Source organism: Hyla sarda, unplaced genomic scaffold (assembly GCF_029499605.1).
Source record: "Hyla sarda isolate aHylSar1 unplaced genomic scaffold, aHylSar1.hap1 scaffold_360, whole genome shotgun sequence".
Lineage (NCBI taxonomy): Eukaryota > Metazoa > Chordata > Amphibia > Anura > Hylidae > Hyla > Hyla sarda.
Genome location: NW_026610373.1, coordinates 52,468 through 68,947, shown reverse-complemented (window position 1 = coordinate 68,947; position 16,480 = coordinate 52,468). Strand labels below are relative to the sequence as shown.

Sequence of the window (16,480 nt, the reverse complement as noted above, 5' to 3'; positions counted from 1 at the left end):
TCTGATGCATCAGGTAGGTGCACTATAGCATAGCCTAACCCTCTGTACTTTGGTCTATATTGATGCGGGACATAGACAGCCAGCTGATGACCAATCCATTAGTGCAATGGATGGCTGGAAGCATTTGTCTTTGCCTTTGCAATACCACAGAAGCAATGCATGGTCAATGTACAGCAATGACACACCTGTGTGAACAGCCAGGAGACCCCCCCATGTTATGTTACATAGTTACATAGTTAGTACGGTCGAAAAAAGACATATGTCCATCAAGTTCAACCAGGGAATTAAGGGGTAGGGGTGTGGCGCGATATTGGGGAAGGGATGAGATTTTATATTTCTTCATAAGCATTAATCTTATTTTGTCAATTAGGAACATTCAGCACCCACCCGCTATCAAGGCAGCTGCCTATCATGTCATGCCCTACCTGCACAGGTGTGCTGGCTACTCAAATGATCCAATTAAGGAGGCCATTTAGTCAGCAGCAGCAGAAGTCCTGTGCCTGGACGCTCCAACAGCGGCCAGACACAAGCAGAAGCAGCAGAAGCAGCAGCAGCACCACCTTTTGTTTTTTGGCTGCAGCAGCAGCAGCAGCAGCAGCAGCAAGGCCCACAGGGCTGGCTAGCTGGCTAGCCAGCAAGCAGGTAGCAATGAAAGTAGGAATCTTTCTTTTTAACCCTGTAAGGGGGTGGTGCACTGTACCCGAAGATACTGCCATATCGGGTCAATGCATAGGGCGACGGAAGCAAGCTTCGAAATCGGCCCCCGTTCTCAAAAATCCATTTAATATATGGTCCCCAGATAGGGGACGTATCAGATATTAAACTGATAAGAACAGATACTACACTTGATCTTAGCCAAAAGGCCGAGAAGCGATAACCGTGAAAGGGGCGGGCCCAACAAGGTCCCCTTCATGGGCACTATCACTGCTTGCTGTCAGGGAGGCTGCCAGACAATTTTCCATGCACACTCTGGGCTGGGGGGCAGTCAACCACCAGTACACACAGCAGAACCTAAACCCATACCATTATTGCTAAGCAGCAAGACAGGGGCCCATTGCACTCCCACGGGGCCTTTTTAAATGCAATCCATAACCCGGATTTGCCAGGAACCCTTCTTACTCCTCCTACTTGCATGTGACACTGGGCTTAGGATCTGCATAGGAAACACACACACAAGCACACACCTACCTTTGTTGCCTGCAGATGCCTCCTTGGCTGTCCCCAAACGGTATCAAACCAACACCCACGGGAAGCTGTAAGCATAGAGGACATGCCTGCACCCCATTGGACTTACCTGTGTGGGTTAAATCCGGGTTATTTGACAACCTATGGCGGTGATGGTTCTGCTCAGGCAGAGCAGTGCTGATGCTCCTCATAAAGCTGTCGCTGCTGTGAAGGTTCTAGGTGACATCACAATCCCTATGGTTACATACACAACAAAGCTGGGTTGTTGTTGTTTACACTCTGCAAGGCCTGTGGAAGTGAGTGACATCATAGCACTGTAGTTCTGAGGGTTCTAGATGGATGCAACAATCTCCTGTTGCTTCTATGAAGGCCATAATAGACGACATCACCAAACAGCTCCATAGTCACATACACAGCAAAGGAGAGATGTTGTTTACACCTAGTGATGTCAGTGGTATTGAGTGACATCACAGCACAGTGCTAAGGCTCCTGGGCCTGGACACAGCAGCGGCTGCAATATCTCAACGGAGAATACGTTTATATATATGTGTGTGTGTGCGCGTATATATATATATATATATATATATATATATATATATATATATATTTCTCCGCCGAAATCACTTTTAAACCCATTTCCACCTTTTTTTCCCTTCTCTTCCTCTTACTTTTTTTTCACGTTTTTTTACGTTTTTCTCCTTTTCGCCTCTTTTCTGGGCGTATTATTCTTCTTTTTCTTCTTTTTTTTCGTCTAATGCATACCCCATCAGTGCAGCAATGCTTATTCAATACCGCCAGCAGATGGAGACACTGGGGGATAATTTTCTAAGGATTTATACTGATTTTTCCTGTCTGAATTTGTCGCACAGAAAGTTGCAGGCCAAATATGTGTGACATTTCTGCGACTTTAGCTTCTAGAGCATTTTTACAACATTATACATAGGTGCTGAATACATAAAAAGCGACTGTTCAGCGACAGACAAGTCGCATCGGCTGAAAGTAGGCCAGAATGTCAGTCCATGTTGGAGCAGGTTTAGATACAGTCTAAAGCATAGATCTCAAAGTCTGTGCACAGAATTTAGCAAGGGCCTCGCACCTTCTGATGCATCAGGTAGGTGCACTATAGCATAGCCTAACCCTCTGTACTTTGGTCTATATTGATGCGGGACATAGACAGCCAGCTGATGACCAATCCATTAGTGCAATGGATGGCTGGAAGCATTTGTCTTTGCCTTTGCAATACCACAGAAGCAATGCATGGTCAATGTACAGCAATGACACACCTGTGTGAACAGCCAGGAGACCCCCCCATGTTATGTTACATAGTTACATAGTTAGTACGGTCGAAAAAAAAAACATTTGTCCATCAAGTTCAACCAGGGAATTAAGGGGTAGGGGTGTGGCGCGATATTGGGGAAGGGATGAGATTTTATATTTCTTCATAAGCATTAATCTTATTTTGTCAATTAGGAACATTCAGCACCCACCCGCTATCAAGGCAGCTGCCTATCATGTCATGCCCTACCTGCACAGGTGTGCTGGCTACTCAAATGATCCAATTAAGGAGGCCATTTAGTCAGCAGCAGCAGAAGTCCTGTGCCTGGACGCTCCAACAGCGGCCAGACACAAGCAGAAGCAGCAGAAGCAGCAGCAGCACCACCTTTTGTTTTTTGGCTGCAGCAGCAGCAGCAGCAGCAGCAGCAAGGCCCACAGGGCTGGCTAGCTGGCTAGCCAGCAAGCAGGTAGCAATGAAAGTAGGAATCTTTCTTTTTAACCCTGTAAGGGGGTGGTGCACTGTACCCGAAGATACTGCCATATCGGGTCAATGCATAGGGCGACGGAAGCAAGCTTCGAAATCGGCCCCCGTTCTCAAAAATCCATTTAATATATGGTCCCCAGATAGGGGACGTATCAGATATTAAACTGATAAGAACAGATACTACACTTGATCTTAGCCAAAAGGCCGAGAAGCGATAACCGTGAAAGGGGCGGGCCCAACAAGGTCCCCTTCATGGGCACTATCACTGCTTGCTGTCAGGGAGGCTGCCAGACAATTTTCCATGCACACTCTGGGCTGGGGGGCAGTCAACCACCAGTACACACAGCAGAACCTAAACCCATACCATTATTGCTAAGCAGCAAGACAGGGGCCCATTGCACTCCCACGGGGCCTTTTTAAATGCAATCCATAACCCGGATTTGCCAGGAACCCTTCTTACTCCTCCTACTTGCATGTGACACTGGGCTTAGGATCTGCATAGGAAACACACACACAAGCACACACCTACCTTTGTTGCCTGCAGATGCCTCCTTGGCTGTCCCCAAACGGTATCAAACCAACACCCACGGGAAGCTGTAAGCATAGAGGACATGCCTGCACCCCATTGGACTTACCTGTGTGGGTTAAATCCGGGTTATTTGACAACCTATGGCGGTGATGGTTCTGCTCAGGCAGAGCAGTGCTGATGCTCCTCATAAAGCTGTCGCTGCTGTGAAGGTTCTAGGTGACATCACAATCCCTATGGTTACATACACAACAAAGCTGGGTTGTTGTTGTTTACACTCTGCAAGGCCTGTGGAAGTGAGTGACATCATAGCACTGTAGTTCTGAGGGTTCTAGATGGATGCAACAATCTCCTGTTGCTTCTATGAAGGCCATAATAGACGACATCACCAAACAGCTCCATAGTCACATACACAGCAAAGGAGAGATGTTGTTTACACCTAGTGATGTCAGTGGTATTGAGTGACATCACAGCACAGTGCTAAGGCTCCTGGGCCTGGACACAGCAGCGGCTGCAATATCTCAACGGAGAATACGTTTATATATATGTGTGTGTGTGCGCGTATATATATATATATATATATATATATATATATATATATATATATATTTCTCCGCCGAAATCACTTTTAAACCCATTTCCACCTTTTTTTCCCTTCTCTTCCTCTTACTTTTTTTTCACGTTTTTTTACGTTTTTCTCCTTTTCGCCTCTTTTCTGGGCGTATTATTCTTCTTTTTCTTCTTTTTTTTCGTCTAATGCATACCCCATCAGTGCAGCAATGCTTATTCAATACCGCCAGCAGATGGAGACACTGGGGGATAATTTTCTAAGGATTTATACTGATTTTTCCTGTCTGAATTTGTCGCACAGAAAGTTGCAGGCCAAATATGTGTGACATTTCTGCGACTTTAGCTTCTAGAGCATTTTTACAACATTATACATAGGTGCTGAATACATAAAAAGCGACTGTTCAGCGACAGACAAGTCGCATCGGCTGAAAGTAGGCCAGAATGTCAGTCCATGTTGGAGCAGGTTTAGATACAGTCTAAAGCATAGATCTCAAAGTCTGTGCACAGAATTTAGCAAGGGCCTCGCACCTTCTGATGCATCAGGTAGGTGCACTATAGCATAGCCTAACCCTCTGTACTTTGGTCTATATTGATGCGGGACATAGACAGCCAGCTGATGACCAATCCATTAGTGCAATGGATGGCTGGAAGCATTTGTCTTTGCCTTTGCAATACCACAGAAGCAATGCATGGTCAATGTACAGCAATGACACACCTGTGTGAACAGCCAGGAGACCCCCCCATGTTATGTTACATAGTTACATAGTTAGTACGGTCGAAAAAAGACATATGTCCATCAAGTTCAACCAGGGAATTAAGGGGTAGGGGTGTGGCGCGATATTGGGGAAGGGATGAGATTTTATATTTCTTCATAAGCATTAATCTTATTTTGTCAATTAGGAACATTCAGCACCCACCCGCTATCAAGGCAGCTGCCTATCATGTCATGCCCTACCTGCACAGGTGTGCTGGCTACTCAAATGATCCAATTAAGGAGGCCATTTAGTCAGCAGCAGCAGAAGTCCTGTGCCTGGACGCTCCAACAGCGGCCAGACACAAGCAGAAGCAGCAGAAGCAGCAGCAGCACCACCTTTTGTTTTTTGGCTGCAGCAGCAGCAGCAGCAGCAAGGCCCACAGGGCTGGCTAGCTGGCTAGCCAGCAAGCAGGTAGCAATGAAAGTAGGAATCTTTCTTTTTAACCCTGTAAGGGGGTGGTGCACTGTACCCGAAGATACTGCCATATCGGGTCAATGCATAGGGCGACGGAAGCAAGCTTCGAAATCGGCCCCCGTTCTCAAAAATCCATTTAATATATGGTCCCCAGATAGGGGACGTATCAGATATTAAACTGATAAGAACAGATACTACACTTGATCTTAGCCAAAAGGCCGAGAAGCGATAACCGTGAAAGGGGCGGGCCCAACAAGGTCCCCTTCATGGGCACTATCACTGCTTGCTGTCAGGGAGGCTGCCAGACAATTTTCCATGCACACTCTGGGCTGGGGGGCAGTCAACCACCAGTACACACAGCAGAACCTAAACCCATACCATTATTGCTAAGCAGCAAGACAGGGGCCCATTGCACTCCCACGGGGCCTTTTTAAATGCAATCCATAACCCGGATTTGCCAGGAACCCTTCTTACTCCTCCTACTTGCATGTGACACTGGGCTTAGGATCTGCATAGGAAACACACACACAAGCACACACCTACCTTTGTTGCCTGCAGATGCCTCCTTGGCTGTCCCCAAACGGTATCAAACCAACACCCACGGGAAGCTGTAAGCATAGAGGACATGCCTGCACCCCATTGGACTTACCTGTGTGGGTTAAATCCGGGTTATTTGACAACCTATGGCGGTGATGGTTCTGCTCAGGCAGAGCAGTGCTGATGCTCCTCATAAAGCTGTCGCTGCTGTGAAGGTTCTAGGTGACATCACAATCCCTATGGTTACATACACAACAAAGCTGGGTTGTTGTTGTTTACACTCTGCAAGGCCTGTGGAAGTGAGTGACATCATAGCACTGTAGTTCTGAGGGTTCTAGATGGATGCAACAATCTCCTGTTGCTTCTATGAAGGCCATAATAGACGACATCACCAAACAGCTCCATAGTCACATACACAGCAAAGGAGAGATGTTGTTTACACCTAGTGATGTCAGTGGTATTGAGTGACATCACAGCACAGTGCTAAGGCTCCTGGGCCTGGACACAGCAGCGGCTGCAATATCTCAACGGAGAATACGTTTATATATATGTGTGTGTGTGCGCGTATATATATATATATATATATATATATATATATATATATATATATTCTCCGCCGAAATCACTTTTAAACCCATTTCCACCTTTTTTTCCCTTCTCTTCCTCTTACTTTTTTTTCACGTTTTTTTACGTTTTTCTCCTTTTCGCCTCTTTTCTGGGCGTATTATTCTTCTTTTTCTTCTTTTTTTTCGTCTAATGCATACCCCATCAGTGCAGCAATGCTTATTCAATACCGCCAGCAGATGGAGACACTGGGGGATAATTTTCTAAGGATTTATACTGATTTTTCCTGTCTGAATTTGTCGCACAGAAAGTTGCAGGCCAAATATGTGTGACATTTCTGCGACTTTAGCTTCTAGAGCATTTTTACAACATTATACATAGGTGCTGAATACATAAAAAGCGACTGTTCAGCGACAGACAAGTCGCATCGGCTGAAAGTAGGCCAGAATGTCAGTCCATGTTGGAGCAGGTTTAGATACAGTCTAAAGCATAGATCTCAAAGTCTGTGCACAGAATTTAGCAAGGGCCTCGCACCTTCTGATGCATCAGGTAGGTGCACTATAGCATAGCCTAACCCTCTGTACTTTGGTCTATATTGATGCGGGACATAGACAGCCAGCTGATGACCAATCCATTAGTGCAATGGATGGCTGGAAGCATTTGTCTTTGCCTTTGCAATACCACAGAAGCAATGCATGGTCAATGTACAGCAATGACACACCTGTGTGAACAGCCAGGAGACCCCCCCATGTTATGTTACATAGTTACATAGTTAGTACGGTCGAAAAAAGACATATGTCCATCAAGTTCAACCAGGGAATTAAGGGGTAGGGGTGTGGCGCGATATTGGGGAAGGGATGAGATTTTATATTTCTTCATAAGCATTAATCTTATTTTGTCAATTAGGAACATTCAGCACCCACCCGCTATCAAGGCAGCTGCCTATCATGTCATGCCCTACCTGCACAGGTGTGCTGGCTACTCAAATGATCCAATTAAGGAGGCCATTTAGTCAGCAGCAGCAGAAGTCCTGTGCCTGGACGCTCCAACAGCGGCCAGACACAAGCAGAAGCAGCAGAAGCAGCAGCAGCACCACCTTTTGTTTTTTGGCTGCAGCAGCAGCAGCAGCAGCAGCAGCAAGGCCCACAGGGCTGGCTAGCTGGCTAGCCAGCAAGCAGGTAGCAATGAAAGTAGGAATCTTTCTTTTTAACCCTGTAAGGGGGTGGTGCACTGTACCCGAAGATACTGCCATATCGGGTCAATGCATAGGGCGACGGAAGCAAGCTTCGAAATCGGCCCCCGTTCTCAAAAATCCATTTAATATATGGTCCCCAGATAGGGGACGTATCAGATATTAAACTGATAAGAACAGATACTACACTTGATCTTAGCCAAAAGGCCGAGAAGCGATAACCGTGAAAGGGGCGGGCCCAACAAGGTCCCCTTCATGGGCACTATCACTGCTTGCTGTCAGGGAGGCTGCCAGACAATTTTCCATGCACACTCTGGGCTGGGGGGCAGTCAACCACCAGTACACACAGCAGAACCTAAACCCATACCATTATTGCTAAGCAGCAAGACAGGGGCCCATTGCACTCCCACGGGGCCTTTTTAAATGCAATCCATAACCCGGATTTGCCAGGAACCCTTCTTACTCCTCCTACTTGCATGTGACACTGGGCTTAGGATCTGCATAGGAAACACACACACAAGCACACACCTACCTTTGTTGCCTGCAGATGCCTCCTTGGCTGTCCCCAAACGGTATCAAACCAACACCCACGGGAAGCTGTAAGCATAGAGGACATGCCTGCACCCCATTGGACTTACCTGTGTGGGTTAAATCCGGGTTATTTGACAACCTATGGCGGTGATGGTTCTGCTCAGGCAGAGCAGTGCTGATGCTCCTCATAAAGCTGTCGCTGCTGTGAAGGTTCTAGGTGACATCACAATCCCTATGGTTACATACACAACAAAGCTGGGTTGTTGTTGTTTACACTCTGCAAGGCCTGTGGAAGTGAGTGACATCATAGCACTGTAGTTCTGAGGGTTCTAGATGGATGCAACAATCTCCTGTTGCTTCTATGAAGGCCATAATAGACGACATCACCAAACAGCTCCATAGTCACATACACAGCAAAGGAGAGATGTTGTTTACACCTAGTGATGTCAGTGGTATTGAGTGACATCACAGCACAGTGCTAAGGCTCCTGGGCCTGGACACAGCAGCGGCTGCAATATCTCAACGGAGAATACGTTTATATATATGTGTGTGTGTGCGCGTATATATATATATATATATATATATATATATATATATATATATATTTCTCCGCCGAAATCACTTTTAAACCCATTTCCACCTTTTTTTCCCTTCTCTTCCTCTTACTTTTTTTTCACGTTTTTTTACGTTTTTCTCCTTTTCGCCTCTTTTCTGGGCGTATTATTCTTCTTTTTCTTCTTTTTTTTCGTCTAATGCATACCCCATCAGTGCAGCAATGCTTATTCAATACCGCCAGCAGATGGAGACACTGGGGGATAATTTTCTAAGGATTTATACTGATTTTTCCTGTCTGAATTTGTCGCACAGAAAGTTGCAGGCCAAATATGTGTGACATTTCTGCGACTTTAGCTTCTAGAGCATTTTTACAACATTATACATAGGTGCTGAATACATAAAAAGCGACTGTTCAGCGACAGACAAGTCGCATCGGCTGAAAGTAGGCCAGAATGTCAGTCCATGTTGGAGCAGGTTTAGATACAGTCTAAAGCATAGATCTCAAAGTCTGTGCACAGAATTTAGCAAGGGCCTCGCACCTTCTGATGCATCAGGTAGGTGCACTATAGCATAGCCTAACCCTCTGTACTTTGGTCTATATTGATGCGGGACATAGACAGCCAGCTGATGACCAATCCATTAGTGCAATGGATGGCTGGAAGCATTTGTCTTTGCCTTTGCAATACCACAGAAGCAATGCATGGTCAATGTACAGCAATGACACACCTGTGTGAACAGCCAGGAGACCCCCCCATGTTATGTTACATAGTTACATAGTTAGTACGGTCGAAAAAAGACATATGTCCATCAAGTTCAACCAGGGAATTAAGGGGTAGGGGTGTGGCGCGATATTGGGGAAGGGATGAGATTTTATATTTCTTCATAAGCATTAATCTTATTTTGTCAATTAGGAACATTCAGCACCCACCCGCTATCAAGGCAGCTGCCTATCATGTCATGCCCTACCTGCACAGGTGTGCTGGCTACTCAAATGATCCAATTAAGGAGGCCATTTAGTCAGCAGCAGCAGAAGTCCTGTGCCTGGACGCTCCAACAGCGGCCAGACACAAGCAGAAGCAGCAGAAGCAGCAGCAGCACCACCTTTTGTTTTTTGGCTGCAGCAGCAGCAGCAGCAGCAGCAGCAAGGCCCACAGGGCTGGCTAGCTGGCTAGCCAGCAAGCAGGTAGCAATGAAAGTAGGAATCTTTCTTTTTAACCCTGTAAGGGGGTGGTGCACTGTACCCGAAGATACTGCCATATCGGGTCAATGCATAGGGCGACGGAAGCAAGCTTCGAAATCGGCCCCCGTTCTCAAAAATCCATTTAATATATGGTCCCCAGATAGGGGACGTATCAGATATTAAACTGATAAGAACAGATACTACACTTGATCTTAGCCAAAAGGCCGAGAAGCGATAACCGTGAAAGGGGCGGGCCCAACAAGGTCCCCTTCATGGGCACTATCACTGCTTGCTGTCAGGGAGGCTGCCAGACAATTTTCCATGCACACTCTGGGCTGGGGGGCAGTCAACCACCAGTACACACAGCAGAACCTAAACCCATACCATTATTGCTAAGCAGCAAGACAGGGGCCCATTGCACTCCCACGGGGCCTTTTTAAATGCAATCCATAACCCGGATTTGCCAGGAACCCTTCTTACTCCTCCTACTTGCATGTGACACTGGGCTTAGGATCTGCATAGGAAACACACACACAAGCACACACCTACCTTTGTTGCCTGCAGATGCCTCCTTGGCTGTCCCCAAACGGTATCAAACCAACACCCACGGGAAGCTGTAAGCATAGAGGACATGCCTGCACCCCATTGGACTTACCTGTGTGGGTTAAATCCGGGTTATTTGACAACCTATGGCGGTGATGGTTCTGCTCAGGCAGAGCAGTGCTGATGCTCCTCATAAAGCTGTCGCTGCTGTGAAGGTTCTAGGTGACATCACAATCCCTATGGTTACATACACAACAAAGCTGGGTTGTTGTTGTTTACACTCTGCAAGGCCTGTGGAAGTGAGTGACATCATAGCACTGTAGTTCTGAGGGTTCTAGATGGATGCAACAATCTCCTGTTGCTTCTATGAAGGCCATAATAGACGACATCACCAAACAGCTCCATAGTCACATACACAGCAAAGGAGAGATGTTGTTTACACCTAGTGATGTCAGTGGTATTGGACATCACAGCACAGTGCTAAGGCTCCTGGGCCTGGACACAGCAGCGGCTGCAATATCTCAACGGAGAATACGTTTATATATATGTGTGTGTGTGCGCGTATATATATATATATATATATATATATATATATATATATATATATATATATTCTCCGCCGAAATCACTTTTAAACCCATTTCCACCTTTTTTTCCCTTCTCTTCCTCTTACTTTTTTTTCACGTTTTTTTACGTTTTTCTCCTTTTCGCCTCTTTTCTGGGCGTATTATTCTTCTTTTTCTTCTTTTTTTTCGTCTAATGCATACCCCATCAGTGCAGCAATGCTTATTCAATACCGCCAGCAGATGGAGACACTGGGGGATAATTTTCTAAGGATTTATACTGATTTTTCCTGTCTGAATTTGTCGCACAGAAAGTTGCAGGCCAAATATGTGTGACATTTCTGCGACTTTAGCTTCTAGAGCATTTTTACAACATTATACATAGGTGCTGAATACATAAAAAGCGACTGTTCAGCGACAGACAAGTCGCATCGGCTGAAAGTAGGCCAGAATGTCAGTCCATGTTGGAGCAGGTTTAGATACAGTCTAAAGCATAGATCTCAAAGTCTGTGCACAGAATTTAGCAAGGGCCTCGCACCTTCTGATGCATCAGGTAGGTGCACTATAGCATAGCCTAACCCTCTGTACTTTGGTCTATATTGATGCGGGACATAGACAGCCAGCTGATGACCAATCCATTAGTGCAATGGATGGCTGGAAGCATTTGTCTTTGCCTTTGCAATACCACAGAAGCAATGCATGGTCAATGTACAGCAATGACACACCTGTGTGAACAGCCAGGAGACCCCCCCATGTTATGTTACATAGTTACATAGTTAGTACGGTCGAAAAAAGACATATGTCCATCAAGTTCAACCAGGGAATTAAGGGGTAGGGGTGTGGCGCGATATTGGGGAAGGGATGAGATTTTATATTTCTTCATAAGCATTAATCTTATTTTGTCAATTAGGAACATTCAGCACCCACCCGCTATCAAGGCAGCTGCCTATCATGTCATGCCCTACCTGCACAGGTGTGCTGGCTACTCAAATGATCCAATTAAGGAGGCCATTTAGTCAGCAGCAGCAGAAGTCCTGTGCCTGGACGCTCCAACAGCGGCCAGACACAAGCAGAAGCAGCAGAAGCAGCAGCAGCACCACCTTTTGTTTTTTGGCTGCAGCAGCAGCAGCAGCAGCAGCAAGGCCCACAGGGCTGGCTAGCTGGCTAGCCAGCAAGCAGGTAGCAATGAAAGTAGGAATCTTTCTTTTTAACCCTGTAAGGGGGTGGTGCACTGTACCCGAAGATACTGCCATATCGGGTCAATGCATAGGGCGACGGAAGCAAGCTTCGAAATCGGCCCCCGTTCTCAAAAATCCATTTAATATATGGTCCCCAGATAGGGGACGTATCAGATATTAAACTGATAAGAACAGATACTACACTTGATCTTAGCCAAAAGGCCGAGAAGCGATAACCGTGAAAGGGGCGGGCCCAACAAGGTCCCCTTCATGGGCACTATCACTGCTTGCTGTCAGGGAGGCTGCCAGACAATTTTCCATGCACACTCTGGGCTGGGGGGCAGTCAACCACCAGTACACACAGCAGAACCTAAACCCATACCATTATTGCTAAGCAGCAAGACAGGGGCCCATTGCACTCCCACGGGGCCTTTTTAAATGCAATCCATAACCCGGATTTGCCAGGAACCCTTCTTACTCCTCCTACTTGCATGTGACACTGGGCTTAGGATCTGCATAGGAAACACACACACAAGCACACACCTACCTTTGTTGCCTGCAGATGCCTCCTTGGCTGTCCCCAAACGGTATCAAACCAACACCCACGGGAAGCTGTAAGCATAGAGGACATGCCTGCACCCCATTGGACTTACCTGTGTGGGTTAAATCCGGGTTATTTGACAACCTATGGCGGTGATGGTTCTGCTCAGGCAGAGCAGTGCTGATGCTCCTCATAAAGCTGTCGCTGCTGTGAAGGTTCTAGGTGACATCACAATCCCTATGGTTACATACACAACAAAGCTGGGTTGTTGTTGTTTACACTCTGCAAGGCCTGTGGAAGTGAGTGACATCATAGCACTGTAGTTCTGAGGGTTCTAGATGGATGCAACAATCTCCTGTTGCTTCTATGAAGGCCATAATAGACGACATCACCAAACAGCTCCATAGTCACATACACAGCAAAGGAGAGATGTTGTTTACACCTAGTGATGTCAGTGGTATTGAGTGACATCACAGCACAGTGCTAAGGCTCCTGGGCCTGGACACAGCAGCGGCTGCAATATCTCAACGGAGAATACGTTTATATATATGTGTGTGTGTGCGCGTATATATATATATATATATATATATATATATATATATATATATATATATTTCTCCGCCGAAATCACTTTTAAACCCATTTCCACCTTTTTTTCCCTTCTCTTCCTCTTACTTTTTTTTCACGTTTTTTTACGTTTTTCTCCTTTTCGCCTCTTTTCTGGGCGTATTATTCTTCTTTTTCTTCTTTTTTTTCGTCTAATGCATACCCCATCAGTGCAGCAATGCTTATTCAATACCGCCAGCAGATGGAGACACTGGGGGATAATTTTCTAAGGATTTATACTGATTTTTCCTGTCTGAATTTGTCGCACAGAAAGTTGCAGGCCAAATATGTGTGACATTTCTGCGACTTTAGCTTCTAGAGCATTTTTACAACATTATACATAGGTGCTGAATACATAAAAAGCGACTGTTCAGCGACAGACAAGTCGCATCGGCTGAAAGTAGGCCAGAATGTCAGTCCATGTTGGAGCAGGTTTAGATACAGTCTAAAGCATAGATCTCAAAGTCTGTGCACAGAATTTAGCAAGGGCCTCGCACCTTCTGATGCATCAGGTAGGTGCACTATAGCATAGCCTAACCCTCTGTACTTTGGTCTATATTGATGCGGGACATAGACAGCCAGCTGATGACCAATCCATTAGTGCAATGGATGGCTGGAAGCATTTGTCTTTGCCTTTGCAATACCACAGAAGCAATGCATGGTCAATGTACAGCAATGACACACCTGTGTGAACAGCCAGGAGACCCCCCCATGTTATGTTACATAGTTACATAGTTAGTACGGTCGAAAAAAGACATATGTCCATCAAGTTCAACCAGGGAATTAAGGGGTAGGGGTGTGGCGCGATATTGGGGAAGGGATGAGATTTTATATTTCTTCATAAGCATTAATCTTATTTTGTCAATTAGGAACATTCAGCACCCACCCGCTATCAAGGCAGCTGCCTATCATGTCATGCCCTACCTGCACAGGTGTGCTGGCTACTCAAATGATCCAATTAAGGAGGCCATTTAGTCAGCAGCAGCAGAAGTCCTGTGCCTGGACGCTCCAACAGCGGCCAGACACAAGCAGAAGCAGCAGAAGCAGCAGCAGCACCACCTTTTGTTTTTTGGCTGCAGCAGCAGCAGCAGCAGCAGCAGCAAGGCCCACAGGGCTGGCTAGCTGGCTAGCCAGCAAGCAGGTAGCAATGAAAGTAGGAATCTTTCTTTTTAACCCTGTAAGGGGGTGGTGCACTGTACCCGAAGATACTGCCATATCGGGTCAATGCATAGGGCGACGGAAGCAAGCTTCGAAATCGGCCCCCGTTCTCAAAAATCCATTTAATATATGGTCCCCAGATAGGGGACGTATCAGATATTAAACTGATAAGAACAGATACTACACTTGATCTTAGCCAAAAGGCCGAGAAGCGATAACCGTGAAAGGGGCGGGCCCAACAAGGTCCCCTTCATGGGCACTATCACTGCTTGCTGTCAGGGAGGCTGCCAGACAATTTTCCATGCACACTCTGGGCTGGGGGGCAGTCAACCACCAGTACACACAGCAGAACCTAAACCCATACCATTATTGCTAAGCAGCAAGACAGGGGCCCATTGCACTCCCACGGGGCCTTTTTAAATGCAATCCATAACCCGGATTTGCCAGGAACCCTTCTTACTCCTCCTACTTGCATGTGACACTGGGCTTAGGATCTGCATAGGAAACACACACACAAGCACACACCTACCTTTGTTGCCTGCAGATGCCTCCTTGGCTGTCCCCAAACGGTATCAAACCAACACCCACGGGAAGCTGTAAGCATAGAGGACATGCCTGCACCCCATTGGACTTACCTGTGTGGGTTAAATCCGGGTTATTTGACAACCTATGGCGGTGATGGTTCTGCTCAGGCAGAGCAGTGCTGATGCTCCTCATAAAGCTGTCGCTGCTGTGAAGGTTCTAGGTGACATCACAATCCCTATGGTTACATACACAACAAAGCTGGGTTGTTGTTGTTTACACTCTGCAAGGCCTGTGGAAGTGAGTGACATCATAGCACTGTAGTTCTGAGGGTTCTAGATGGATGCAACAATCTCCTGTTGCTTCTATGAAGGCCATAATAGACGACATCACCAAACAGCTCCATAGTCACATACACAGCAAAGGAGAGATGTTGTTTACACCTAGTGATGTCAGTGGTATTGAGTGACATCACAGCACAGTGCTAAGGCTCCTGGGCCTGGACACAGCAGCGGCTGCAATATCTCAACGGAGAATACGTTTATATATATGTGTGTGTGTGCGCGTATATATATATATATATATATATATATATATATATATATATATATTTCTCCGCCGAAATCACTTTTAAACCCATTTCCACCTTTTTTTCCCTTCTCTTCCTCTTACTTTTTTTTCACGTTTTTTTACGTTTTTCTCCTTTTCGCCTCTTTTCTGGGCGTATTATTCTTCTTTTTCTTCTTTTTTTTCGTCTAATGCATACCCCATCAGTGCAGCAATGCTTATTCAATACCGCCAGCAGATGGAGACACTGGGGGATAATTTTCTAAGGATTTATACTGATTTTTCCTGTCTGAATTTGTCGCACAGAAAGTTGCAGGCCAAATATGTGTGACATTTCTGCGACTTTAGCTTCTAGAGCATTTTTACAACATTATACATAGGTGCTGAATACATAAAAAGCGACTGTTCAGCGACAGACAAGTCGCATCGGCTGAAAGTAGGCCAGAATGTCAGTCCATGTTGGAGCAGGTTTAGATACAGTCTAAAGCATAGATCTCAAAGTCTGTGCACAGAATTTAGCAAGGGCCTCGCACCTTCTGATGCATCAGGTAGGTGCACTATAGCATAGCCTAACCCTCTGTACTTTGGTCTATATTGATGCGGGACATAGACAGCCAGCTGATGACCAATCCATTAGTGCAATGGATGGCTGGAAGCATTTGTCTTTGCCTTTGCAATACCACAGAAGCAATGCATGGTCAATGTACAGCAATGACACACCTGTGTGAACAGCCAGGAGACCCCCCCATGTTATGTTACATAGTTACATAGTTAGTACGGTCGAAAAAAGACATATGTCCATCAAGTTCAACCAGGGAATTAAGGGGTAGGGGTGTGGCGCGATATTGGGGAAGGGATGAGATTTTATATTTCTTCATAAGCATTAATCTTATTTTGTCAATTAGGAACATTCAGCACCCACCCGCTATCAAGGCAGCTGCCTATCATGTCATGCCCTACCTGCACAGGTGTGCTGGCTACTCAAATGATCCAATTAAGGAGGCCATTTAGTCAGCAGCAGCAGAAGTCCTGTG

General features: G+C 46.0%; 7 non-coding genes across 7 annotated transcripts; all 7 read right to left on the bottom strand.

Annotated features, from left to right (window-relative positions):
- Nucleotides 1-684: 684 nt before the first annotated feature.
- LOC130332009 (U2 spliceosomal RNA) lies at nt 685-875 on the bottom strand. Its single transcript, XR_008874776.1, has one exon. It is a non-coding gene; the product is annotated as a U2 spliceosomal RNA (small nuclear RNA).
- Nucleotides 876-2,969: 2,094 nt separating this feature from the next.
- LOC130332008 (U2 spliceosomal RNA) lies at nt 2,970-3,160 on the bottom strand. Its single transcript, XR_008874775.1, has one exon. It is a non-coding gene; the product is annotated as a U2 spliceosomal RNA (small nuclear RNA).
- A 2,088-nt stretch (nt 3,161-5,248) lies between these two features.
- On the bottom strand, nt 5,249-5,439 carry LOC130332007 (U2 spliceosomal RNA). Its single transcript, XR_008874774.1, has one exon. It is a non-coding gene; the product is annotated as a U2 spliceosomal RNA (small nuclear RNA).
- A 2,091-nt stretch (nt 5,440-7,530) lies between these two features.
- Nucleotides 7,531-7,721, bottom strand: LOC130332006 (U2 spliceosomal RNA). The gene has a single exon (XR_008874773.1). It is a non-coding gene; the product is annotated as a U2 spliceosomal RNA (small nuclear RNA).
- A 2,092-nt stretch (nt 7,722-9,813) lies between these two features.
- On the bottom strand, nt 9,814-10,004 carry LOC130332004 (U2 spliceosomal RNA). The gene has a single exon (XR_008874771.1). It is a non-coding gene; the product is annotated as a U2 spliceosomal RNA (small nuclear RNA).
- Nucleotides 10,005-12,095: 2,091 nt separating this feature from the next.
- Nucleotides 12,096-12,286, bottom strand: LOC130332003 (U2 spliceosomal RNA). The gene has a single exon (XR_008874770.1). It is a non-coding gene; the product is annotated as a U2 spliceosomal RNA (small nuclear RNA).
- A 2,096-nt stretch (nt 12,287-14,382) lies between these two features.
- On the bottom strand, nt 14,383-14,573 carry LOC130332002 (U2 spliceosomal RNA). The gene has a single exon (XR_008874769.1). It is a non-coding gene; the product is annotated as a U2 spliceosomal RNA (small nuclear RNA).
- Between the last annotated feature and the right edge of the window lie 1,907 nt (nt 14,574-16,480).